The sequence below is a fragment of the Lissotriton helveticus genome, chromosome 8 (genome assembly GCF_964261635.1).
Source record: "Lissotriton helveticus chromosome 8, aLisHel1.1, whole genome shotgun sequence".
Classification (NCBI taxonomy): domain Eukaryota; kingdom Metazoa; phylum Chordata; class Amphibia; order Caudata; family Salamandridae; genus Lissotriton; species Lissotriton helveticus.
The window spans coordinates 240,655,982-240,682,951 of NC_136069.1; the positions used below are offsets into that span (position 1 = coordinate 240,655,982).

At 43.0% G+C, this 26,970-nt stretch overlaps 1 long non-coding RNA gene across 1 annotated transcript in view; it reads right to left on the reverse strand.

The window, feature by feature from the left end:
• Positions 1-26,970, reverse strand: part of LOC144771577 (uncharacterized) — a 199,560-nt gene that overhangs the window by 21,352 nt on the left and 151,238 nt on the right. Inside the window, exon 2 of the long non-coding RNA XR_013599364.1 lies at positions 4,489-4,630. This is a non-coding gene — a long non-coding RNA (uncharacterized LOC144771577). The remainder of the gene's footprint in view (positions 1-4,488; positions 4,631-26,970) is intronic.

The window sequence follows — 26,970 nt, forward strand, 5'->3', positions numbered from 1 at the left end:
GGAAGGACCGTCCTCCTGCTCTGGCGCGCTTGATAATGGGAACCTTCACTTTGGATAACGCAGAAGATCTGAGAGATCTAGAGGGCTGAGACCAAGACAGTCGTTTGGAGATGTATTTAGGGCCAATACCGTGCAAGGCCTTGAAGGTCGTAGTCAGGGTTTTAAAAAGAATTCTTTTGTCAATCGGTAGCCAATGTAAGGTTGAGAGAAGAGCAGTGGCTCTGGCTCTGCTTGGGAGGCCAAAGACAGCTCGGGCCGCAGAATTCTGAGCAATTTGAAGACGCCTAACCAGATATTTGGGAAGTCCCAAAAATAAAACATTAGCGTAATCCAGCCTGGAGCCAACCAGTGCCTGGACGATGATTTTCCTATGCTGGATGGATACTAAAGGTAGAAATTTACGCAGCATCCGGAGGATGCCAAAGCATTTCCCGGTGAGAGAGGAAATATGTGGTCCAAAAGATAAGTCGCTATCAATGATCACTCCCAAGTTTTTGGCCTTCAGGGATGAACTAACGGGAGGAAACATATCCTGCGGCCACCAGGGTTTCCAATCCGGCTCGGAGGTACACCCAAAGAAGAGCAGCTCCGACTTGTCGGAGTTGCATTTCAATCCATGACGTCCAAACCACTCGAAAACCGCACTCAAACAACCTCTAACCTGATCATCGTCGAACAGACCATTCCTATTGCTTACAAACAGGAGCTGGGTGTCGTCGGCATAGGTGACAATCCGGGCGCCAAAAGACTCCGCGACCACTGCCAGAGGAGCCATAAAGATGTTAAAAAGGAGGGGGCTCAAGATGGAACCTTGGGGAACCCCCACTTCTAGCAGCGGCATCTCGGCGGAGTAAGGAGGAGCCCAGATTGTCTGCCGGCGGTCGGCTAAGAAGGATTTAAGCCACCTCCACACCGTTCCCCGCAAACCAAAGTCCCAGAGTCTGGCAAGGAGAAGCGCGTGGGGAACGGTGTCGAATGCCGCCGACAGGTCAAGCATGACCAATACAGCCTTTCTTCCAGCATCCAACTCCTCCCGGATGGCGTCTGTGACTTCAAGGAGCGCAGTCTCCGTGCTGAAATTCGCACGGAAACCGGATTGGGTGTTATGCAGCAGATCGTTTTCCTCGATGAAATTAGAGATTGATCTGTGAACAAACCTCTCAGTCACTTTCGCTAGAGCCGGGAGTAAGGAAATAGGTCTGTAGTTGGCATGGACTAGAGGGTCGAGTGCTGGTTTTTTCAGGAGTGGCAGGATCATGGCACTCTTCCAAGCCTTTGGAACTACCCCGGATGAGAGCGACATATTTAAGATGGGATTGACCAAGTCATTTAGCACAGGTGCCAAGTTTGCTAAACACTTGGCCGGGCACGGATCCTGTGGAGATCCAGATTTAAGGTTGGACAGGATGTCAAGAGAGCTTGCATGATCCAGTGAGGGAAAATCACACAACAAAGGACCATGATCTGACATAGGACACCCCAGGCTCACAGGCTGCTGCTGAAAAGTGGAAAGGAGGGAATCTTGAATAGTAGTAATTTTCTGTACAAAATATACAGCCAGATCCCTCAACCAGGATTCAGAGTGAGTATGAATGGGGGTATAAGCAGAGGGAGAGGTAAAATCTTTTACCACCCTAAAGAGTTCTTTACAGGAATGCTCTGCCTCATTTATTCTAGATTCCAAGTAAGCTTTTTTTCCAGCCCAGATTGATTTATGGTAGGCTCTAGTCAGTGCCTTAAAATTCTGCCTCTCAGAGTGATCATAAGATCGCCTCCATGCTCTTTCAGCTTTTTTAAGGTCTTGTCTAGCTTTTTTTAGCTGCGGAGTAAACCATGGGGCAGATGTCCTTTTATTGGCAGAATTTTGTGTCTTGGCCGGGACCAAGCTCTCTAGACACTCTAAGAGCCATTTATAGAAAAGAGCAGTATAATCCTCTACATTGTCAGATGTAGGACAAGGAAAATTGGTTAGGGCGTTTGATAGCATCTCTCTAGTGAACAGATGGAAAGACTTAAAGAGATGCTTTAACGACCCCACAAATTTGGACTGTGTTGAAACCATATTAGGGAGGGAAAAGGAAATAAGAAAATGATCCGACCACAAAACTGGCACGGGAGGATCTACCCCGATAGGAAGAGTAGAAAAGATCTGATCCAACGTGTGGCCCTTCTCATGGGACGGTCCTACCACATATGGGGCTAATCTGAGCACGGAAGTAATATCCAGTAGTTTTTGAGTATCCGGGTCTAAGCTAACATCCATATGAATGTTTAGATCACCTAGCAGGAGGCAGTGATTAGATCTGAGGCAAGGAGTCGAAAGGGCTGCCTGTAGTTCTTCTAAAAACGCCCCCACCGAGCCTGGTGGTCTATAAACAAGAATCCCTGTACAAGCCTGGGAAGACAAGAGCTGAAGGGTGAAGCCAAGGGCTTCACTGCCCTGTATATTATCAACCGGAAAAGTGCGACATGCTATGCTCTTATTTACTATAATCGCCACTCCACCGCCTCTACCAGACGATCTGTCTTTCCTAAATATATTATAAGCGGAGGGTATGGCATTTGCCAAATCAGGGGCAGACAAGTCAGACAGCCAGGTCTCCGTCAGGAATAAACAGGAAATCTTAGAGTCCTGTAGCAGATTCCAAATATCTATAGCATGGCAAGGTAGGGATCTGGTATTAAGCAGTAAACATTGATGGATCTTGGGTGTACTAACCTTTGAAAGATGTTTACGTTCAGGAAGGCGCCAGCCGCAGTCGCTGCAGCCTTTCCTTAAAGCCCTTCCTCCAGGGAAGACATGATGGCAAAGACTATACGGAGGACGGAGAGAGCACAGCTCGGAACTAGAATAGGTAAGCATAATAAGTCGCAGTATGAAAATAGACCACGAATCGGTCAGGAAGCCAGCCGTCCTGCCCCGTCCGCCTACGTGTCGCTGATGGGCGCAGACAGGCAGGACTCTGGCGCGACTCAGGCGCAGAGAGGGCACCACACCTGCGCGTCACCGCTGCGCGTTGAAAAAGGTGGAGCTTTAAATAGTCCGGCTGAACCTCGGAGAAAAATAAATCTCCTGAGTACCTGCACCAAAATGGCGGCGGCGCGCTTCACAAACCTACCCAGGATGGACACCACCACCCCAGAACCAGACCCGCCAAAGTAGCGGTGATCTTTCCAGATTAGAGTGTGGGAATGAGGGGCCAGGCACAGCGCGGCGATTTTAAAAGAAGGTACACTGCAAAATGCAAATTAAAACAAAAGAAAATAGGCAAAACGGGAGGATTAAAAAGTCGGCTGCTGGCGGCGCGATTACGCGACCCAGCAGCGCTCAGTCACAGCCTCAGCAATGGACACCTTACCAGGCTGCCCCAAACAAGGTTCCGCCTTAAATAGTCCGGCTGAACCTCGGAGAAAAAAATCTCCTGAGTACCTGCACCAAAATGGCGGCGGCGCGCTTCACAAACCTACCCAGGATGGACACCACCACCCCAGAACCGGACCCGCCAAAGTAGCGGTGATCTTTCCAGATTAGAGTGTGGGAATGAGGGGCCAGGCACAGCGCGGCGATTTTAAAAGAAGGTACACTGCAAAATGCAAATTAAAACAAAAGAAAATAGGCAAAACGGGAGGATTAAAAAGTCGGCTGCTGGCGGCGCGATTACGCGACCCAGCAGCGCTCAGTCACAGCCTCAGCAATGGACACCTTACCATGTGCTTGGGATGATTTACTTCAATTTCTTCGAGAGGCAAATCCAAATATACTAAATATTGAATGCAAAACACCTGGAGAATTGTGCTCTTTGGATCCAGTTAATGTATGCAGGTATTTCAATCATAGATTTGAAGCTCTGATGTACCAACGATGATAACCAATAAAAAAATCCTCCTCTTGGAGAGGTTTTTGACTTCTTTTGGAGAAAGGATTATCAAGCAAGAGGTGCTCCTCACATACACATGCTAATATGGATCAAAGATGCTCCCAAATTTGGTACAGACTCAGATGATACTTTGTTGTCTTTTATTGAAGAATATGCTACATGTGATATACCCAAAAGTACACAAGATAAGGACTTAAGACAACAAGTCTTACGATTCCAAAGCCATCGCTGTGGGAAATACTGTCATTGAAAGTACAAATCTAAGGACAAATCCTACACCAAATGTCGTTTTTCATTTCCACGTCCAGTAATATCGAAAGGAAGAGTGAACAGTTTTATGTCATTTTTGCGACATACTATCACAAGAAAGTCTCCAAAAAATACCTACAACTTAAGAAGAAATGAAGAGTCAAAATACATAAATGACTATAACCGAGTCATTTTGTTCATGTTGAATGCTGACATGGATATTCAATATGTTGCAGACAATTCCATTGCTGTTGCTCGATATGTAACATCATACATAACAAAATCAGAAAAGACGGAATAGAAGGAAACGTGGGAAGAGATTTCCCACGAGAAGAGTCTAAGTAAGAAAATATATACTTACAGTATGAAGATGTTATCTCATCTAGAAATTGGAGCGTATGAATGGTCGGATCGCTTATCATCTGCAAGTCTATACTCCAAATCTAGAAGAATCATTTGGGTGAGTCGAGGTCCTGCTGCAACACGTGACCGAGTTCTTAAATCTGTACAAGAAATTGAATATTTAGCTGAAAAAGAGCCAGAAAGTACAGATATTGTGAAAACAAATATGTTGGATACATATTATCCAAATAGAAGTCATCATCTTGAGAATATTTGTCTCTATGAAGTGCTGCAAAACTATATTTTTAAACGGAATATTACAGAAAACATCAATAATGGTATGTATGCCGTGTTTGGTTCCGAAGGATGTCTGGTGAAACAAAGAATAGGACATTTGATTAATCACCATAAACTGAGTTGCGAAACACCTGACAAAAGGGAAGTTTACTATTTAACTCTTTTGCAACTTTTCAAGCCATGGCGTTCAGAATTGGAATTACTTGGAGATTTCAAGAGCTATGAAGATTCCTTCAATGCAACTAAAGACACTATACAATGTCCTCTTTTTGCTAATTATGTGAAAATGTTGAATGACGAAATTGAGCAAGAAGCTACAATTGCAGCTGAGATTGCTAGAGACAGTTCTCAAGAGAGTCAAACTTCTGCTCCGTTGAGTCAGGACCCACTAGGAGAACCAATTGTTCAAAATGAAGCAGAAACTGCTATGGAAGAGGTGGAAACAGCAATGTATCAAGGTCAAGAAGATGTTACAAACTTAGGAAATTCGGAAGAACAACTAAATCTTGAGCAGAAAGAAATATATGAGTAAGTGAGAGAACAGATAGATCATGGATTACTTCATGAGAAGAAAGAGTGCTCTTGCTCATCATTTGAACCTATCCGAATGTACATGAGTGGACAAGCTGGAACAAGCAAAAGTTTTTTAATTAAAGTAATCAGAAGTTTTCTACTGAAAACAACTGAGTCGCATTTGTCTTGATTTGTCACTGCTCCAACTGGATTAGCAGCCCACAATATTAAAGGAATTTCTTTACATTGTTTATTAATGCTACCAGTAGAGCATGAAAACAAATTAGAATACCACAAGCTATCTGGAGAAGCTTGTTGTGAAGTTTCAAGAGTTTTGAGGAAAATGAAACTTCTTAGAATTGATGAGGTAAGCATGGTATCAAACTTAATGTTTGCTTTTGTGCATTTAAGAATGCAGCAAATTCTTAAAACAGAGTATGACGTATTATTTGGAGGAAAGCACGTCATCGTTTTTGGAGATCTTCTACAACTTACTCCTGTAAAAGGACAACCAGTGTTTAAAACACTGCTGCGTGAAGATACTAGAAAGTCTTTGGGGAGTATTGGAAATGTAAACATTTGGTCATATTTTGAGTATAAGGAACTTATTATGAATATGTGACAGGCAAATGTTGTTAATTATGGAACTATTCTTCAAGATATAAGAATTGGAAAAATGACTGGACATGGCAAACATGATTTACAGAGACCATTACTTTCGAATTTGTTTCCAAATAAAAATATTGTACCAGAGAAAATATACGTGACAATTGCAGAATACAAATATGTAATCTGCTTAATGCCAACACTACGTGGATGTTCTAAATTCAATGAAGACATGTTGAAGTTGGAAAATGAAGACATTTTAAAAATGGAAGCTATTGATAAAATAGAACATGAAGGAATCACTCTTATTTTGAGTGAAAAGTTGAAGAGAAAATTGGATTCTTTAGAGAAATCGATAAGTAAAACTGCTGGTTTAGAAAAGAATTTGTATGCATATGTAAACTGTAGGGTCATTTTACAACGTAATGTGAATGTGGAAAAAGGTTTAGTAAAAGGAGCAATGGGTAAAGTTGTTGATTTTGTTAATTACGTAAATAGAGATGGTGGTGAATTTTTGAAAATCAAATTTTATCAAATTGAAGAAGTACAACAATTTAGTCGTTCAGTTCGGTTTTTGCATTAAAAGATTGGCGTATGCGGTGACCATTCATAAATCTCAAGGTTTAAGTGTAGATAGTGCTTTAGTGAATCTTGGAAGTACCGTGTTTAAAGAGGGTATGGCACATGTTGCTTTGTCTCGAGTCAGAACTTTATCTGGATTGTACGTGATTGATTTTGATGAGATAAAGGTTATTTCAGATGTAAATTGTGTGAAAGTGTATAGTAGGTTAAGAAGAGAATATGCACCTAATTTAGGTCAATGTCCAGTATTTTAAAAGCGTGTGGTAGGTAGAAAAAGAAGATTTGAGAATATCTGTAGTGAAAATGTAGAGAAAGAAAAGAAACCAAGATGAAGTCTCGCCTGCAAGCAAAAAGAAAAAGGACAGTGTTGAAGAGAAAGTTGGTTTTCGGTTTGAAAATAGTTGTGGTGTCAACTGCTATGCTAATGTATTTGTTAATGTTGTTTTTGTTCTTGAAAGTTTGCAACAGCAAATTGTTGAAAATCGGGACAAAAGATTCTGTTCATTGTTGTATTCTGTTTATGAGAAATGTAGTAGTGATAAAAGCAAAATACAAACTGTTTCTGATATTCAAAATGTTTTGGACATATGTTCTGTTTCTAGTCAATGTATGCCGAATATTCAGCAAGATTGTCAGGAATTTTTAATGTTTATGCTTGCTGTACTGGAAGATGAAGGTATAGATATTGAAAACCTTTTTGGCCTTTCTTATAAATGGCAAGATGAATTGTTTGTTTACATGTAGCACTAACATAGACACTGAAAGATTCATATATTTGACTTTACCTGACTGTGAATCAGTGTCTTTTAATAATCTAATTAGAGGAGCAAGTCAAAACATGGAGTGTAGCCAATGTAAATCAGAAATGTCATCAACATTATTTATACAAAGATATGGACAGTATGTAATTTTAATGCTGCAACGTTGTAGAACTGATGGAAGAAAATTGGAAACTTTAATAAAAAATGTTGTAGCTGGTCAAGTTTCAATATCAGGAAGAAGTTTTGTAGCTGTTGCAATTATTTTTCATGATGGACTTTCTACAACATCTGGACATTACACTGTTTATTTAAAATGTCTGAAAGGTTAGATACATTGTAATGATAGTCAATTAGTTTTTAAGCAATGTTTGCCTAAAGAGTTATCACATTCTTACCTAAAATTTTTAAAGCCAAAATTTTAAGATCAAAATGTGGCCTTTCTGGATTACTGCTGTTAAGGTAGATTAGTCTGGTGTTATAGAGTATTTTGTAAGTGAGGGTGAGGAGCTTGAAGGTGATTGCCTTGTTGATATTGAGGCAGTGTAGGTGTATCAGGTGGTGGGTGATGTGGCTGCAGCAGGGGACATTGATTATCACTCAGGTAGAGGTGTTTTGGATTTGTTGTAGTTGTTGCAGGTGTTTGGCTGGAATTGCTGTGAAGAGTGTTTTGTCACAGTCTAGTCTGCTGCTGATGAGGGCCTGTGTCACTGTTCTTCTTCTTTTGGTTGGGATCCACTTGTAAATGTTGTGGAGTATGTGGAGTGTGTTATAGCAGTACGAGGAGACGGTGTCGACTTGCTTACACATGGAGAGGGAGGAGTTGAACATGAATCCTAGGTTGTGGACATGGTTGGTAGGTGTTGGTACTGTCCACAGTGTAGTCAGCTAGCGGGAGTCATCCAAGGCTGAGGGGGGTGGGTCTGAGGATGAGTACCATCATTTTGTTCGAGTTCATGTTTAGAGAGCTGCTCTTTATGTAGTTGGTGACGTCCTTCATTGTGTCGTGGAGGTTGCTTTAGGTGGTATGACGCTTTTTGGTGAGGAAGAGGATGAGCTGGGTGTTGTTGGCGTAGGAGATGTTGTTGAGATTGTGATGGTGGGCTACTTGTGTGAGGGTAGCCATGAGGATGTTGAATAGCGTCGAGTTGAGGAATGAAGACTGGTGGAAGGGGCAAATGATGTCGGTGGTTTTGGATCAGAAGGCTGGGAGGCAGATGCTCAAGATTACTATTGAACAGTTTGCAAAGTAAGAATTTGACGCATACTATTTGGCAGTGCGGAAAAGTATGTAAAAGAAATAACAAGTTTTTGTTCTTTATTTTGTCAGCATATATTTGTAAGTAACATTATTTATAGTGTATGAAAATTAATCATAATGCTTTGTTATTTTATGATTGTTTGAGATGTGTCATATTTACGTAAGAAATTGCTCTTAGCAAAAAACATTTAAGATATGTTTTATTTCTATTTCTTAGGTTGTTATTGAGAATGTTGAATGGTTTTTTTAAGATAATCTTATTGATTGTCTTTTTTTTCCCGCTGTTATGTGATGAGTTGTATTGAAGTCACTGTTTCTAGTAAAATTCAATATATTCTGAGAACAGCAAAAAAGACAAATGTAATACTTTACAAATTATTTTGTATTGTAAAAGATATATTGTAATTGTATTTTTTTGTGTCTTCCACAGATGGTAATTTTAAAATATATAATATTTTTATTATTTATTATGCTTAAGCTAAGTACAAAGAACTGTTGAAAATGGTTGATGGAATGTGCTTCAACCGAGCTGAAGTAACAAATCAAGGATTGGAGAACATAAGTGTGTAAAGATGGTTTGTATTTTTTAAAGACATATATAGTGAGTGTACCTGTCAGAACCCCTAATTAATCAGTGGATATGGTAATGGCTTATGTAAACTCTAGCTGGCGCCGGAGAGATGAAGAATCCGCAAGGAAATGGACTTGGAGTGCAACAGAGGAATTCAAATATGGCCGTCTCGAGGAAAGACGCTGTGGCGGTCTAGTCATTTACCACACCCCTGTGGGGAAGTCTTGGTGAGGCGCGCGCCCCCTAACGAGTGCGCACTTTACCTAAGACGTTCCTGAGTTCAGACCAGTTTTGAATTGCTTCATAGATATTCCTGAAGATAAAGCACAAAGGTTGCAGATAAACACTAGAGGAGAGGCTAGTTCGAAAGACCAAGGAGTAGGTAATTAGTAGCGTTGACTAAATTATAGATAGGGAATAGAGATAGAGTGGGGTAGGTTATCAAATCAAATCAAATAATTGTTCTTTGTTAGTTTCTGTTATGTATCCATGTGAATGATACAAAGATACAAAGATGGTATTTTTCTTTTATATAGATTTGAAAACTTAAAATATAAAAATACTTAGTGTTCCAGTATTCTTTGCATTTCTGTACAACACATCTACTAGTTTTGACCAGGTAAGGTGAATAGAGATATTGTACTTTTTTTACTACTGTATTTTATAATAACAGCCTGTTTTATTTTCAGATAGTGATAAGTAGTGACTGGTTTGGTAATTTTAAAACTGAACGTTCAAATAAATAATTATAATTATATAATGTTATAAAGTAGTTGAGAATGGTATTTATATAATATTTATTAAAGGGCAAATTAGTTAATAAAGCTAGTTTTGTATTAGGAAAAAAGATAAAATAAAGTGTTTATGTTTTTGTGGAAGGAGGTCAGCATAACAAATTTACAATGGAAAATCATGGAAACAATATGGAAGACGATTTTGAAAATACTAACACTGTCGTAAAAGAGATGAACATATCTTTTATGAGCAACGTTATTGAAGTGGAAGAAATGAATGTTGGAGATATCAGGTGTGATTTTCTTGATGAAACCTTGGATAATGCTTTTGTGGAAGCATTAGATGAGGTTGAGATTCATCAGATGACTTTTGAAAATGATATCCAGGAAAATGAAATTGCTGAAGAAATGATGCTGCATTAACTTATAAAATGTTACAAGAATAAACGTATTATTATATAAAAATAATGGTTTGAGACACTCTGATTCCAGAATTGTAATCATTTAGCTACTACCCAAGTAGTCATGGTGCAAAGTGTGCCTTAGGGTATGGACTGTTTCAAACCCTTATAGACAACATATGTATTTTTGTATGCACCAGCAAACTTGTCTTTTATAAGTTCTATTCCCTAGTGTGTATCATTAGACTCTCACAAAACACTCTCACACTGCTGGTTCAATGTTCTAGTGAGTCATTCAGCAGTATGTGCTTATGTATATACTGTTCTAAAAGTGAAGCTGCTATACATTCAGCCAGACACTCTCACTTTCACTCTCACTTGGCAGTTTCACATTTACCATACACTACTAATGTATTCATTTATTCATTTATGAAGTACACTTTTATTTTGACAAACTTTCACAGACTAATATAGAAATATAGTTCTTTCTTTCTTTGACCAGTGAAGGTAGTTCTGATAAGAACTGTTTTATTTGTTTTTTTAGTTTTCTATTTTTTTTTATTTTTTCAACACGTTTTTTAGAGAAAAAAAAGAAGAAATAAATGGAACTGGAAACAAAAAAAGTGTGGAAAAGGAACAAAAAAGTTAAAAATAAAATTAATATTTTATACAACGGTGCTCTTCTTTACTCTTCACAATGAGATCAATAGACTGCTGATTGTAACAAAGTAATTTGTTGCAATATTTACAATGAATTTCAGATCTGCAAACTGTGGCACAATAATAGGATGCGGACTGCTCGGGGGAGGTGGTGGTGGAGCTGAGGTAGTAGGAACTGCAGGTTGAGGATTCTCCTGCAACGTTTATGTTGCCATCCTTGCATAGTTATTTGGATTCAAATTTTTGACATGGTGAACCATGCTGGCTGTACTGAAAGAATACTTTTTAGTGGGATCACCACTGGAAAGAGTAACCTTACAGATCTTGCAAGTTTTTCGGTGCATTGACTTTTTTCAGTCCCTCAGGATATGTAAAAAAACTTCGAATTGAAAGCTTCTTTTCTCTTTTTCTGAAGTTGCTCAGCAAAAAATTCTTCCTCACAGGAATGTTCTGATGAAGTTTCAAAAAGAGCAGCCATTCTATAGTTTGGTTCTAAAGGACTACAGCTTCACAGAATGGATGTATGACGTTACAACGCATACTTTTACCACGCCTACCATTACCACGCATTTTTTACAATGCAGGATCCATTACAACGCATACCATTACAACGCATGTATTTACAACGCAGGTACCTTTACAACGCATACCATTACAACGTAAGTATTGGTAAGTATATTATATTTTTAAAATGTAATTTAATTAAAATTAATATAATGTAATTTAATTTAATTTAATTAATTTAATTTAATTTAATTTAATTAATGTAATTTAATTTAATTTAATCAATTTAATTTAATGTAATTTAAATTTAATTACATTTACTTTTTACCCTGTACCCCTTTACCCAAAAACCCAAAACTGACCCTGAACCCTAAAAATACCCCTTTACCCAAAAACTGAAAACTGACCCTGAACCCTAAAAATACCACTTTACCCAAAAACTGAAAACTGACCCTGAACCCTAAAAATACCCCTTTACCCAAAAACTGAAAACTGACCCTGAACCCTAAAAATACCCCTTTACCCAAACACTGAAAACTGACCCTGAACCCTAAAAATACCCTTTTACCCAAAAACTGAAAACTGACCCTGAACCCTAAAAATACCCCTTTACCCAAAAACTGAAAACTGACCCTGAACCCTAAAAATACCCTTTTACCCAAAAACTGAAAACTGACCCTGAACCCTAAAAATACCCCTTTACCCAAAAACTGAAAACTGACCCTGAACCCTAAAAATACCCCTTTACCCAAAAACTGAAAACTGACCCTGAACCCTAAAAATACCCCTTTACCCAAAAACTGAAAACTGACCCTGAACCCTAAAAATACCCCTTTACCCAAAAACTGAAAACTGACCCTGAACCCTAAAAATACCCCTTTACCCAAAAACTGAAAACTGACCCTAAACCCTAAAAATACCCCTTTACCCAAAAACTGAAAACTGACCCTGAACCCTAAAAATACCCCTTTACCCAAAAACCCAAACTTATAATATTTTTAATAAAATGATATACTTACCAATACTTACGTTGTAATGGTATGCGTTGTAAAGGTACCTGCGTTGTAAATACATGCGTTGTAATGGTATGCGTTGTAATGGATCCTGCGTTGTAAAAAATGCGTGGTAATGGTAGGTCGTTGTAAAAGTTGCGTTGTAAAGGTTGTATACCTCACAGAATAGATGCTTCTCTTGAGAAAGTCCAAGTAGAATGATCAAAATAGGAAGGGTCTTTTAACAGTTTAAATATGAAGTATTATGAAAGAATCAAAACTTTCCTTTTATGCTCAGATGGCTTTGCATACACTTACAGTACATTTACTGTGCATTTACAGTGCGAGTACTTACGACGTACAGTTGCATTTTTTGTAATTGCTTTGAAAAGTAATACACGGTTATTAAAAGTTAAAAAACTTATTTTCATGATCATCCTAGATAATGTCTTTCCTTAGTATGTATCAAAAGGAGGGAGAGTGATCAATAGATCAATGGGCACTAATTACCACTCATGAGGGTGGAAGGTCCAGTTACAGCAAGTGCCCGTATCTAGTACAAGTGATACAACAAGAGGGGTGCTGAACTGTTCCTGTAAGAAGGGAAAGGTTAGGTAAATCTGGCGTGACCGGAGGTGTAAATATTACACCCTTGGGCATCCATTTTGTTGGATGTTTTTGCCTCACACACCCCGAAGGATGTCATGCTTCATCATCGGCGGTTGCTCCTCGTCGGGGGGGCGGTGCAATCCCCGACGGGCTCACCTCTAAGAGGGGCACTTTGGCGGAGATCTTTTGTATCCAACTGCCCTGTGGTGAAGTGCGGGTGTGTGGGCGGGAGAGCAAGTAAGCCTGGTGTAGTGATTAAAATGCAGCAAGGGGTGCCGGAAACTGCTTTATTCTGGTGGTCCCCCTACTCCAATTAAAATTGTGAAAAAGCTCGCTCGGTGTCACCTCGTTAGGTAGAGTGACCCTAGACGAGCTGAGAAGAACAGAACAGAACACATTAAATACATAAATTAATGTTTTTAAACAATTTGAAATGTTCGCGCCTTACGCGCACGGGGCGTCGTACATGACGGCACACAGAAGCGTCGATGCGGTGCGTAACATCAAAATGTATTCATAGCGTATGCATTTGTACGCGCAGTGTACGATTACCTGTACAAAGTATGTGCGATCACCGTACGCATACAGTACGATTATACATAAAGGAAATATATAGAATTTGATTTTAATAAATTGGGGAAAAGAATAATTAATAAAAAAATATTTTAGACTTTTGTTTTTTTATTATTTTACATTAAGAATATGACAGAAATATAATAATGAATACCTTTAAAAATTATCATTTACAAAACCTTTGAAATTCACTGAAAAAACCATAGGTTTCACACCTGTTATAGTTAGGAATTAGCATTTAAAAGCCTTTGAAATTTACTGAAAAAACCATAGGTTTCAGCCACGTTATAGTTAGGAATTAGCATTTAAAAAACCTTAGAAATTCACTGAAAAAACCATAGGTTTCACACATGTTATAGTCAGCTGGACGTTTCACTCATACAAAACATTTGAAATTCCCCTCTTATAGTTAGTTCAGCTAACTATAACTTGCGCACCCGCAATGCACTCTGATGACATCACATACTACATCACTCATGACATGGTCAGTGACATCACTCATGACATCACTGATGACATCTCAAACAAAGAACTTGTTTTATTTTAGTTATAGATTTACTACAATGACCAAATTCATCTTGCAAGTCCAAATGAACACTGAATGACAGTCTACACTGCGGACAGCAGAGCTCACAATTTGAATTCAGTCTTGATTTATTACTTGCAGACAGAATTTTACTCTATGTCCACAGATTTTTTGTCAAGAGGAAGTGACAAAAAGCATTCCTTAATGTCTGTGCTGACTACTGCCTTTGATCTACACTGCGGACAGCAGGGCTCACAATTCAGATTGAGTCATGATTGCAGATGACGCAGTCCAGTAGGCAAGAGACATTGCATCATCACTGGCTGCGCACACGCTGAGCGCTGCACCTACCACTAAGTCTATGCAGCTCAAGTCAACACCACGTGGCTGTGGGCCCTTCCAGACCATTGCCTCCAGCCTACACTGCGGTCAGCAGGACTCACAATTCAGATCGAATCGCGATTGCAGATGACACAGTCCAGTAGGCAAAAGACATTGCATCATCGCTGGCTGCGCACACGCTGAGCGACACACCTACCACTAACTCTACGCAGCTTAAGTCAACGCTTCATGGCTGTGGGCCCTTCCTGACCGCTGCCTCCAGCCTCCTCGATGTCTGTGTTGACTACTGCCTTCGATCTACACTGTGGATAGCAGGGCTCACAATTCACATCGAGTCGCGATTGGACATGACACAGTCCAGTAGGCAACAGACATTGCTCCCAGTGCGGCTCGCCCACACCACGCATCATCGCTGGCTGCGCATGAGCTAAATACTTCTGATGCCCCTATCTAAGTGCAGCACAACTCATGGACCCTTTATGATAAAATGTTTTGTGTGTAATTTCAGTGTACCACAAGTCATCGACCCTTCACAATAGAATATTTTGTGTATTATTTCACATCTGCTGCCACTACCTTAGTGCAGCACAAATCATTGACCCTTTATGATTGAATATCTGTGTCTGAGGGAATGATTACTGTTGTGTTTGTTGCCTGCACCAATCATTCCCGGAGGGCTGGCTTACTCTCACCCCACACACATCCAGCACAGACGTCACTGGACATGTGACCCTGGTAATAAAACGGAGTCGAGCGCACGTGCCCGTACCCAGTTCCACTATCTATCTTTGTCTGTGTGTTCATTATGTATACCACATTACATTGTGCTGTGGACAGCGTATGCAACCATGTTACCTCTGGCAGTGGGGAAAACTTTGGTTATGTAACTTTGTCTCGGTCATTGTACAAGTACGTACGTAGAGACTGGATCACTAGAGTCCTGGAAGGAGTGTGTATAGTTAATTAATAAGTGCTTGGGGATTGGCGGAGTGATTGTATAAGTACATATGTGGGCGTAGCCTAACCCCCGAACATGAGCTTGGCTCTAGTTGGCTGCCCTCCATGTGCCAAAAACTGAAACTTGAATTTTGCATGGCCCTGTATTGCTACAGCTGCAACACTACACTGAATGTGCAATAAACATTCATATCCACACAGATGTGTCATGTCCAACATCTTTCATGAGTGCAACTATGGATGAATGTAGGGTCAGTGATTCCTCGTACCTTCCATGTTGGCCGTGTTGTGGGACTTGGCTCACAGAGTGACACATTGGAGCTTGCGACCTGGGTGACGATAGCACTACAACAGGGACACCTGCATCAGTTGATTCCTCATACAGCCCAGGACGGAGCCACGCCCATAGCTCCGGAGTCATTCTTCACAGCCTCACACAGGACTGGCATACACCAGGCCAGGCCACTCCGCTTACGCTTACAGGAAAGAACAACTCTACATGGCCCAGGTTTTCATTGCAGTGATCTCCTGGTCACAGCCTACTTGTCAGTACGCCACAGCCACTCCCTCACGGCTGGTATACACCCACACCACACCCATCTAGCACAGCATCACTGGACACATGGCCCTGCCAATAAAAAAGACAGGGTGCACATGCTCTACGCTATTTCAGAGTTGCTCGCACCGGATGCACTGCGGCCGGCACAGCACACCGGCAAGGGAGAGTGACTTTCGGTCCACTGAGGTACAGTTACCATAACTGCTGAGAGTGTGTGCAGCCTTCAGTGATGGGCCCATCCCGGCGGTCTGGACAGCTCAGGTTTTGTTTGCCTGCTGGACCGCAGTGTAGGCCTGAGCCATCAGACAGCGCAGGCCTACCGCCACGTGGCGTTGCTTTTCTGCTCACAGAGTTAGTGGACCACAAAGGCTGAGCGGGTGTGCAGCCTGCGATGAAAAGCCAGGTGCACTGGTAGGACCTCTGCCATGGCAAAATCAAGACCCATCACCAAATGTGAGACCTGGTGGCCTGCAGAGCTGGGCTGCATGATATGCAGGGTGCCCTGCCCGCGGGCCCTGGGCTTAGGGATTGCAGCGGCACGTGGTAGGCCATCATTTCTACAAGCAGGTTGCGAAAGGTGAGCAGAGAGGCTTGTTTGCACAGCGGCGGGCAGTCACCGCCGGGCAGTGGGATTGGATGGGGTGCAGCAGCCTGGGTGCGCAGCAGCAGGCAGACACCTCTGGGCAGTGGAATTGGATGGGGTGCAGCAGCCTCGGTGTGCAGCAGCAGGCAGACACCTTTGGGCAGTGGAAGTGGACAGGGTGCAGCAGCCTCGGTGTGCAGCAGCAGGCAGACACCTTTGGGCAGTGGAAGTGGACGGAGTGCAGCAGCCTGGATGCAAAAAGTTGGGACAGCGATTTAGGCGTGTGCAGTTGTATGTTCTCTGCCTTTACTGATTCCATACTACATTTCAGATGAGTAAGCGTGAGGGCTCCACTATGTCCTGGCACGTGGTTGGAGACACACTGGTGGCAGAAAGATGACCTGTGAGGGTTTTGTCTACAGTGTGGGCACTCACTGTTCCTTTCCATCTCTTCCTTTCTCTCCCTCACACTCTTTCTCTCTCTCTTCCTCTCTCTCTCACTCTATCTCTTCCTCTCTCTCACACCGTTTCTCTCTTTCTCTCTCTCTACCTCTCTCACACTCTTTCTCTCTCTCTCTCTCTTTCTCTCTCTCTCACTCTTCCTCTGTTCCTCTCTTCCTCTTTCTCACACTGTTTCTCTCTTTCTCTCTCTCTTCCTCTCTCTCACTGTTTCTCTCTCTCTTCCTCTTTCTCTCACTCTTTCTCTCTTCATCTCTGTCTTCCTCTCACTCTTTCTTTCTCTCTCTTCCTCTCTCTCACCTCTCACTCTTTCTCTCTCTCTCTCTCTCTCCTTTGACAGACACATGACGCACAATCTTATCATGCTTTTTGTCTAGCAGGCTGTGATTCACAGATTGACGCCCCTTGCCCGACACAGACCTCCCGCCACGAGGCGATGACTTCAGTTCCACTGAGTTAGTGCCACCAGAGCTGAGCTTGTGTGCAGCCTGCGATGAGGTGTGGCCATCCTGGCAATCAACACCCACTTTGAATTGTGAGCTTGGCTTGACCGCGTGTACGCAACGGCTGAGGAGGTTGCTTCGGCATGTGGTGAACCCTCTTAGACACATGCCAGTCGCAGAAGGTGAGCAGAGAGGCTTGTTTCCACAGCAGCAGGAATTCACCTCTGGGCGGTGGGAGTGTGTAGTGTGCAGCAGCCTGGGTGCACAACAGCAGGCAGATACCTCTGAGCAGTGGGAGTGGATGGGGGGCAGCAGCCTGGGTACACATGAGCAGGCAGACACCTCTAGGCAGTTGGAGTGGATGGGGTGCAGCAGTCTGGATGTGCAGGAATGGGCAGTCACCTCCAGGCAGTGAGAGTGGATGGGGTGCAGCAGCCTGGGTGCACAGCAGCGGGCAGATACCTCTGGGCAATGGGAGTGGATGGGGTACAGTAGCCTGGGTGCTCAGAGACGGCCAGACACCTCTGGGCGGCAGGAGTCGATGAGGTGCAGCAGCTTTTGTGCGCTGGGGCGAAACAGAGAATTAGGCATGTGCAGTTGTAAGTACTTTGCCATTACTGAGTCTATACTAGGTATGTTTCAGATGACTAAACTTGAGGGCTGCACTATGTTCCGGCCCATGGTTGGAGACACACCCATGACAGAAAGGATTTTCTCCACAGTGTCAACACTCATTCTCCCTCTCCATCTCTTCCTTTCTGTCACTCACACTCTTTCTCTTTCTCACTCTCTATCTCTTCCTTTCTCTCTCTCACACTCTTTGTCTCTTCCTCTCTCTATCATTCTTTCTTTTTCTCTCTCTCTTCCTCTCTGTCTCACTCTTTCTCTCTCTCTCTTCCTCTCTGTCTCACTCTTTCTCTCTCTCTCTCTTCCTCTCTCTCACACGAACTCTCTCTTTCTCTCGCTCTTCCTTGTATCTCACTCTTTCTCGCTCTCTTCCTCTCTCTCTCACTCTTTCTCTGTTTCTCTGTCCTCTCTTTTTCACTGTTTCTTTCTTTATCTCTCTCTTCCTCTCTCTCACTCTTTCTCTCTCTTTCTCTCTCTCCTTTGATGGACACATGACGCACAATCTTATCTTTCTTTTTGTCTTGCAGGCTGTAATTTATAAATTGTCAAGGAATGAAATTCCATGCCTGTACCTACTTTTATTTTGTTGTTTTGTTCTAATAAAATGTTTTATATGTAAATCCATAGATGACTGAGATTCTTAATTATAACTGTGCGGCATCAGCCAATTTGTTACATTCCAGATTTCCTAAGGATGCTGTCACATTTGTTTGGGGGGAGTGCTGGGTGTCCGAGCTGCATGATCGTTGGCTCCATTGCATCTGTTGTCGATCAGGTGTGGCTCTGCGCTTGGCTCCCTTTCATGTTGCAGGTTGTAGTCTTGCTTTACACCACCTCAGAGCAGGTGTAAACCTCCTGCTACTAACGCACCTTATCACCTGTTTTGCACTCTCTTCGATGATCATGCTGGTGGTTGAGAAACTTGTGAAGTGATGTGTTTGGCGCTTTTTGCACGGGAACGCCTACCCTACATCTCATTCACAATATTTGCCAAGGTCATCCATGACTATGCTTTTTGAGGCTGCTATTGCTGGTAAACTGGTGATATGGGCTGTTTGCTCCAGCTTGTGACTGGTGTGTTAAATTTATCACCATTTTGGTAACGATAAAGTGCCATTAACTCGGCGATGTATCCTTGACAATATACCCCTCGGTGTTTGAAAGACTTAAGAAGTACTCAAGTGCCGTGCTGAGAGCCGCGCACCCATCGCTTTCTCACGTTGGCCACGCTGAGAGCCGTGCTAGAGTCGCGACTCCATTTAAAAAAAACATCCACTTTCAATAATTTACATTCGCCTCGGGGTCCCCATCCCCTGAAGCATGACTACATGTTCAGTATTTAAAAAAAAAAAAAACAAGAAGAGGGCTGTGTCGGCCCCCCTCCCGAGTACCCGTGTACCCGAGGACCCCATTCCACGGGGCCTGGCCTCACCGTTGGAGATCTTGGGGGAAACCCTTATGCCCCTACGGTCCCGCCGGCTCCCCGCGTCCTGCGGGAGCCAGCATTACTTTTCCACACGGGGAGCTGCTGACATGCAGCTCCCCGTGTGGAAAAGCAATCAGCTTTGTCTTTTGGGAGTGAGAGCAGGTTTCCCAGCAGGCGGTCCCCAGGGCCATCACAGGCTCCAGGACGGGGGCTGCGCACCCCCTCCCACATGACTGAAGCCCCGAGGAGGTGGTGGTCCCCGGGGCTTTTTTGAGAAATGCCCTCAGACCTAGACCACCCGGGGGCCTCATTGAAATAAAATGTGGGAACCCGCGCTTCATTGTTTTTAAACGATTCAAGAAGTATTTGTGACCCCAGAGTGAATTGTGCTGAATTTTCTTTTTTAAAATGCTGTTTTTGGCCCTGGAGGTCCTTCTGGGAGCCCCTGAGCAGGCCTAGGGGGTCAGCGTGTTTCTACCCTGCCCCCTTCTCTTGTTTTATATCTTTGTTTCTCTGTTTTCTCGCTTCTACAGAGTCACAAGATGGCTGCCAACACTTGCTGGTTTGGACTGTTGACAGCGAATTAGAATGAAGCTCGTGGTCGGGAGGGTTAACGACTCCACTGCGTCTCTAGATATCGAAAATGTTATTTTTTTAATTTCTCAGCAACTACTGAACTGATTTACACCATTTTAAAAAAAAAGTGCTTTCTGATCCAAGCCCTACCTTTTTGCCAAATTTGGGGTAATTCCATTCAGTAGTTTCGGCTGAAGCCTTGCCCAAAGTTTACTATGGGAAATTGATTTTTTTTACTCTTATTCTTTGAATTTCTCAAAAACTACTGAAAGAATTTACACCATTTAAAAAAAAAAGGTTGTTTTCTGAACCAAGCTCTAGCTTTTTGCCATATTTGCGGTAATTCCATTCAGCAGTTTGGGCTGTAGCCCGTCTCAAAATTTCCTATGGAAATTAACATGGGGAAAACGCGTTTTGGGACCCCCTTTTTCCTCAGCCCCTGCTTGACGACTCACCCCCAAACTTTCAGGATAGGAGCTGACCTGGATATACTTTGTTTTAGAGAATTTCCCAAAGATTCGTCAAACAACGCCAAAGTTATTAGCAAATCAAAAAATGCTTTTCCTATGGAAACTAGGTTCCAACTATAACTACCTACTGGCGACAGCCAGTAGGTTATATATACTTCCGACACAGCCGGGCCCGTGACTGGGAGCACAAGCCGGAGAAGCACGCGGCAACGTTGAGATACATATCGGAATCGGGCGTTCGAACACAGAAGTGGGTCGTACCCGACCCAGAGCTGCTCACTAGCAGCATGAAACCCAAGAGAGATCGATACTTTTTTACGCCCGAATACAAGTTACATATAAGTGCCGATTGGATTTGTTCGCTGAACCTAGACAAAGGATTATCCACGCATACAGGGGTCGACAGCCTCTTCACTGATATTGCTTTATCCATGGTCACGTGCCCGGCTGGGTCGGAAGTATCACCAGCTGAGCGACCTTCTGGCGCAACACAGCCACATATAGCCCTGAGGATTCACAATAGCGATGAAACACGTGTCGGCTGGCTGTTTTATTTAATAAAGGACTCCACCGGACTACTCTCCCACTGGAGATTCCAAAATCTTTCTATCGCTTTGTACATCAATTATTTGTTTGATTATCACTGAACATTGTTTTACTCTTGAGTGCATTGGGTATACTTGTAATTCATGTTATTTGGTAGTTCACTACCAAACATTGAGTGGTTCTAGGGCTCCCCACTCACCCAGGTGCACCACCCTACTTGCTAAGTCATTATCAGTGTGTTTACTTTAGGTTGTGCACCCAGTGTCCTTTCTGACTAAAAGCCTTCCAGTTCTTTCATATATACATATATATATATATATATCTATATATATATATATATATATAGATATATATATATATATATATATTACCTACTGGCGGTCGCCAGTAGGTATATATAGTTAGGATTTTTTCTCTATGGGATTTTTGAAAATTCTATGTCTAATAACTTTGGCGTTTGTGGACGGAATTGGCTGAAATGTTCAGGAAAATGGAACATTTTGTTTCTGAGCAGCCCCTGAAAATTTGGGGGGGGTTCGTCAAGGGGGGGCCGAGAAAAAAGGGGGGTCCCAAAACGTGTTTTTAACATTGAGTTTTCCATAGGGCGGTTGGCCTCACTTTTAGCCCGAACGGCTGAATGGATTTGCACGAAACTTGGCAAAATTGTAGGGACTGGTAGCCCGATGTGCCTTTGCTAGGTCTCAATATATGTGCTCCAGTGGATTTTGAGAAATTAACGTTCAAAAAAAGATATATATCTGTAACAGCGGACCAGGCAGCGCTCCGGTTCGCGGACTTTACGCGTTACGGAGCTTTGTGAAGCGAAGCTGATTGGTTCTTCGGCGTCTGTAAACATTCCAAACAGTCCGTAGCGGCCGCCATCTTGTCTCTCGGTAGGATCGAGAGACAAGAGGAGGCCAAAGCGAAGGGGCAAATGACCATAAGGGGGCATAGTAGATCCTCCCTGACCCTCTAGGTTTGATGTGGAGGTTTTAAAAGGGCCCCGCGGGGCAAAAAAAATAATAATAATAATAATCGAACGGCTGAATGGATTTGCACGAAACTTGGCAAACTTGTAGGGACTGGTAGCCCGATGTGCCTTTGCTAGGTCTCCATATATGTGCTCCAGTGGATTTTGAGAAATTAACGTTCAAAAAAAGATATATATCTGTAACAGCGCTCCGCTTCGCGTACTTTTCGCGTTACGGAGCTTTGCGAAGCTGATTGGTTCTCCGGCGTCTGTAAACATTCCAAACAGTCCGTAGCGGCCGCCATCTTGTCTCTCGGTAGGATCGAGAGACAAGAGGAGGCCAAAGCGAAGGGGCAAATGACCATAAGGGGGCATAGTAGATCCTCCATGACCTCTTAGGTTTGATGTACCATTTTGCCAAGTTTGGTGTAATTCCGTTCAGCCATTCAGGCTGTAGACGTATCTAAATGTCCTATGGAAAATTGCATGGGGAAAACACATTTGAAAGTGTTGAAATTTAGAACCAATTAAAATGTTACTTTGGTTTTGTATTTGTGTGTGATGAAAGTTAATTGGTTATGTATATATCTAAAATGAGAGGAAACCACAGCCATTTTGTGATACTACTGTCTGAGGTACATTTGTGAGGATTTTTTGGTGGTCAATTGCTGGTGTTTGATTTACACAGTACTAACACTTATCCTACTTTTAAAAAGGTGAGTTGTTAATTTGTAAGGGGAACTATGTTGTACACTTGAAGATAATTTGAAAAATGTTTTCTGTTATTTATTTACAGTCCTTCTGTTATACTAAATACTTGATAAAGTTAGTTTTATATTATGTATTACTAAAAACGATAAATGAAAGTGATTATTTTTTTCTGCAATTTACAGCAAGCAATTTCAAAATAAAATGGCTCACAATGAAGAGACCGTGGCAATTTCTTTTGAATTATCCACTGCATGTATTGAAATTGAGAGCACCAATAATGAAATATTGTCACAAGGAGGAGATGACTTGAATGATTTTTTTGATCAATCTGTTGATGGCGAATTTATCGAATGTTTGGAGACCATAGAATCATCATTGCAGACTTTTCATGAGGAGATTCCAGATGAGATGATTGAAGAGGAAATTCCTGATGAGGACATGTTACTAGTTCTTTCAAATTTTGAAAATTCAGAAGAATAAATTTATATTTAGAAATCAAAAATTGTTTGAGACATTATTCATTTTTATTTTTAATTTATGAGGTTGTAGCGAAGTGATTGTAGTATAAAATGAGACTTATAGTATAGAGTGCAACATTTTTATGTTACATGGTAAGTTTACTCATATTTACTTCCCTTCTCCCACTATATTATCTCCAATGTGTATTTGACATCTCTTCTTCATCTCCGGCCTCCTTTCTCTCACTGTCTGTCTCTGATGCATCTTATCGCTGCCATTTTGTGTAATTAAAGAAGAGAGTAAAAAAAAATAGTTCGGAACGTGAAAAGGGGGCAAAGTAGAGTACCCCTCACCTCCTAGGCCTTCTCAGGCGGTCCCAAAAGGATCAGTTTCTGCTTTCCTGAGAGATTATGGTATGAGTTCCATATACCACAATAACTTGCATTACAACATGCAAGATATCTATCTCCTATTACCAACTTTTGGAGATATTCGCGCTAAGCGCGAATATCTCCAAAAACTAACACCTGCCCTGAGCAGTTCTTAGCCATGTTATCCAATGGGAGGTGGATAACATGGCTAAGAGCATTAGCTCGGTAATGCATGAATATCGCTGACTTGTTAGCGATATTCATGCATTGCGGCCGTTTTTTATCGCATTTGCGATAAACCTTGATAATAGCAAGGTTTATCTTCGATAATTTCTGACGATGCTTAGCGGTAAAAAATTCGTTGCTAAGCATTGTTAGCGATAAATATCGCTTAACTTTGGTAATATGCACCAACGTCTGTTAACGTTCGATTCGAAGGAAATGAGGAAGTGTTGAAAAACATTGTCTTCGCCATCTTGCCTTTTTTGAAATGCCACACTTTTGTCGTGCACGGCAGCCATTTTAGATGCCTTGACCAGACCCACTCTCTGCACGCTGTCGATCCTTAGCATGGCTCCCCACCTTCGCAAGCATCTTCCCCAGGCACTGGTCACCCCCGCTCTCTGTGTCATGCATGGGCAATAAACCTCCCCCCATCTGCGCTGCTCTTCCTTGAGAATCACACTCTGTGCCCGCCCGACACCTCCCTTTCGCCCTATTCACTACCGCACCCTCTGACACTCCTCTTCCTCTGTGTCCGATTGTCCAGGCTATCAGCTAGCCCTGCAGATGTAGTTTATGGCCCCAGCTGTAAAGAATCACCCCTCTTCAAAGGAGTTATAGTAGATCAAGGCCCACACCCGATGAGATCCGTCACACCACAAGTGTTCCTACTATCTGAAAACCATCCTGTATTGTGATTGGGGAGGGGACCGAGCCTGAAGCGGAAGATTCCAGGGATGACTCTTTGTACATCAAAGTTTTTACAATTATGTGTCATATTAAAAATATATAGCACTCCAACAAAGTAGTAGGATTATAAAACTTTAATAACGTATAAATATATACAACAAAACAAAAACAGTAAAAACATTTAAACAACGAAGAGACCGTGGCAATTTCTTTTGAATTATCCAATACATTTATTGAAATTGACAGCACCAATAATGAAATATTCTCACAAGGAGGAGATGACTTGAATGATTTTTTTGATCAATCTCTTGATGGCGAATTTATCGAATGTTTGGAGACCATAGAGTTACAAGAATCATCATTGCAGACTTTTCATGAGGAAATTCCTGATGAGGACATGTTACTAGTTCTTTCAAATTATGAAAATTCAGAAGATGTTGCCTGGGTGCCGCACTGATTTGGGTATCCGGCGTGGGGCGTCCCGGGGGGTGGATTGTCAGTAGCGGTCTGTTGTGCGAATAGTTCCAAGGCAGCAGAAAGCGCTGAAATCTGGATGTCACGAAGGTGATGTCTAGTAAGTTGCCGCCCAGCAAATAACGGCGTGGGGCGCCGCGGGGGTGAGTGAGTCCAGTAGGCACCACAGCTATACTTATCGGCATTGCAGAATTACTGCTGGGGACAATGCCTGTGCTGTAGCAGGGTCACAGCAGAAACAATAAGGATTCTGTTGAAGATGTTGTTGGTTTTCAATTTGAAAACAGTTCTGGTGTCAACTGCTATGCTAATGTAGTGGTTAATGTTTTGTTTTCTCTAGAAAATGTAAAAGAGGGGGAGGCAGTCCATAGTTCCGGTAAAAGGGCAAAGGAAAGGATCGGTGGTTTGAACTATCAGTCAAAAAGGGGAGGGGGTGCAACAATTTTTCCTACCGGGTCACACTGTGCTTTCACCGGAACTGAGGTCTGCAGGATTCTAGTCATTCAAACTGAGGCTGGTGGCAGCATGGGAGCGCCGACGTCCCGCGGATACAGTTTCGTCACTCCACGGGCGATCACGGCAGTCATTCCCCATCGGGGGTGTCTGCGGGGGTCGGAGACTCCCGCGGCTCCTCTAGAATCTTCAAGGTCGTGGAGGACTACGGTGGTGGAGTCAACCAGTGACCGGGCCATTTCTTTATGCTGGGCCCGCTCTTGCCAGGTCGACCACCATTTTGAGAGTTCGGTAGCTACTGGCGATCGCGGGGTCAAATGAGCGGACGGGCTCCACCCTGCCGGGCGAGACGTTGCAGCATCGCCACAGTGGAAGAACCCTTTTCGGGGCGCCTGGAGCGCTGAGGGTGCAGCTGGGAAGCCTCCACCTGGGGAGGCGGGAGAGGCCTGTTCGCATCGTCTCTCCCTCCCAGTGCACCCCACGGCGTCTCGCTTGACATTTGTTATGGCCGGACCAGGCGATGAGGATGAGGGGGGGGGGGTCGGAGGCATGTGCAAGACATCCCCCCCCAGTGTTGTCGCAGCCATTATAAAAGAAAGAAGAAATGTCCCGTCCGTCTTTGGGCCGCACCTCCGGTGGATGGCGGCCGGACGCCCTTTGCTCTGGCCCCATGAACGGGTTCCTTGGCTCATTGGCTGCAGCCGGATCCCGTCGGCCCCAGCCCCCGGCCGTTGGTGGCCGGACCGGGAGAGAGTGTGGAGGGACAACCTGCAACTCTCAAGGGCCACCGCGGCCGGACTGGGAGAGAGAGGGGAGGGTCGAGGACAGGGACATTCCCCCCCCTGAAACTCTCCAGTGTTGTCAATCCCCCTGGCCGGGTCCCGCTGGCCTCGGCCTCTCCTCCGGCTACACCCTACGTGATGATCTCCTGGCCGAGGCGTGGCAGCAGGACCCGCCTTATATGTGTTGCTTCCGGCTGGGCGTAGCCGAAAACCTGTTGCCCTTTGGAAGTTTCTAGAATGGGGCGGATGTCTGTGGACTTCTATCTTTCCCAGTTTGCCGTTATTTGGCCGTGGCAGGCGGTGGGACAGACACGTTTTGGGGCAGTGAGTGGCGATGTTTTCAGGTTTCTTATTACGGGCTTACTTCTAACGTTTCTTGTTTCTAGGACAATAATAGGTTTTATCATTACATATTCTTATCGTTTCTTTGTTTGTTATTTAATAAAAAGTTCATCAGTGGCCTACTGATTTTCGTTTTCCTATTCTTTTCTTTCCAGGTTGTTTCATGCTAAAGTTTCTGTTAACAGGATACAGTGACCACTTCGTTATTATTGCATATGTCCTTTTCACTAGGGGTGCTCTCTGGTCGGGCCAGATGACCTATCTCTAGTAAATGGTCCGGGTGAAACAGGTGCATCAATCAGTGGGGAGTAGATAGGCATGACAGATTACAACGGGGGAGAAAGGTCCGCATTACGTACCCTTTCACTACTTGCAAAGATTTTCCTACGTTTATTTGCAAACAGGGAATACCTCCAAAAAGAACTAATTCCCAAACAGTCAATGTTCGGACA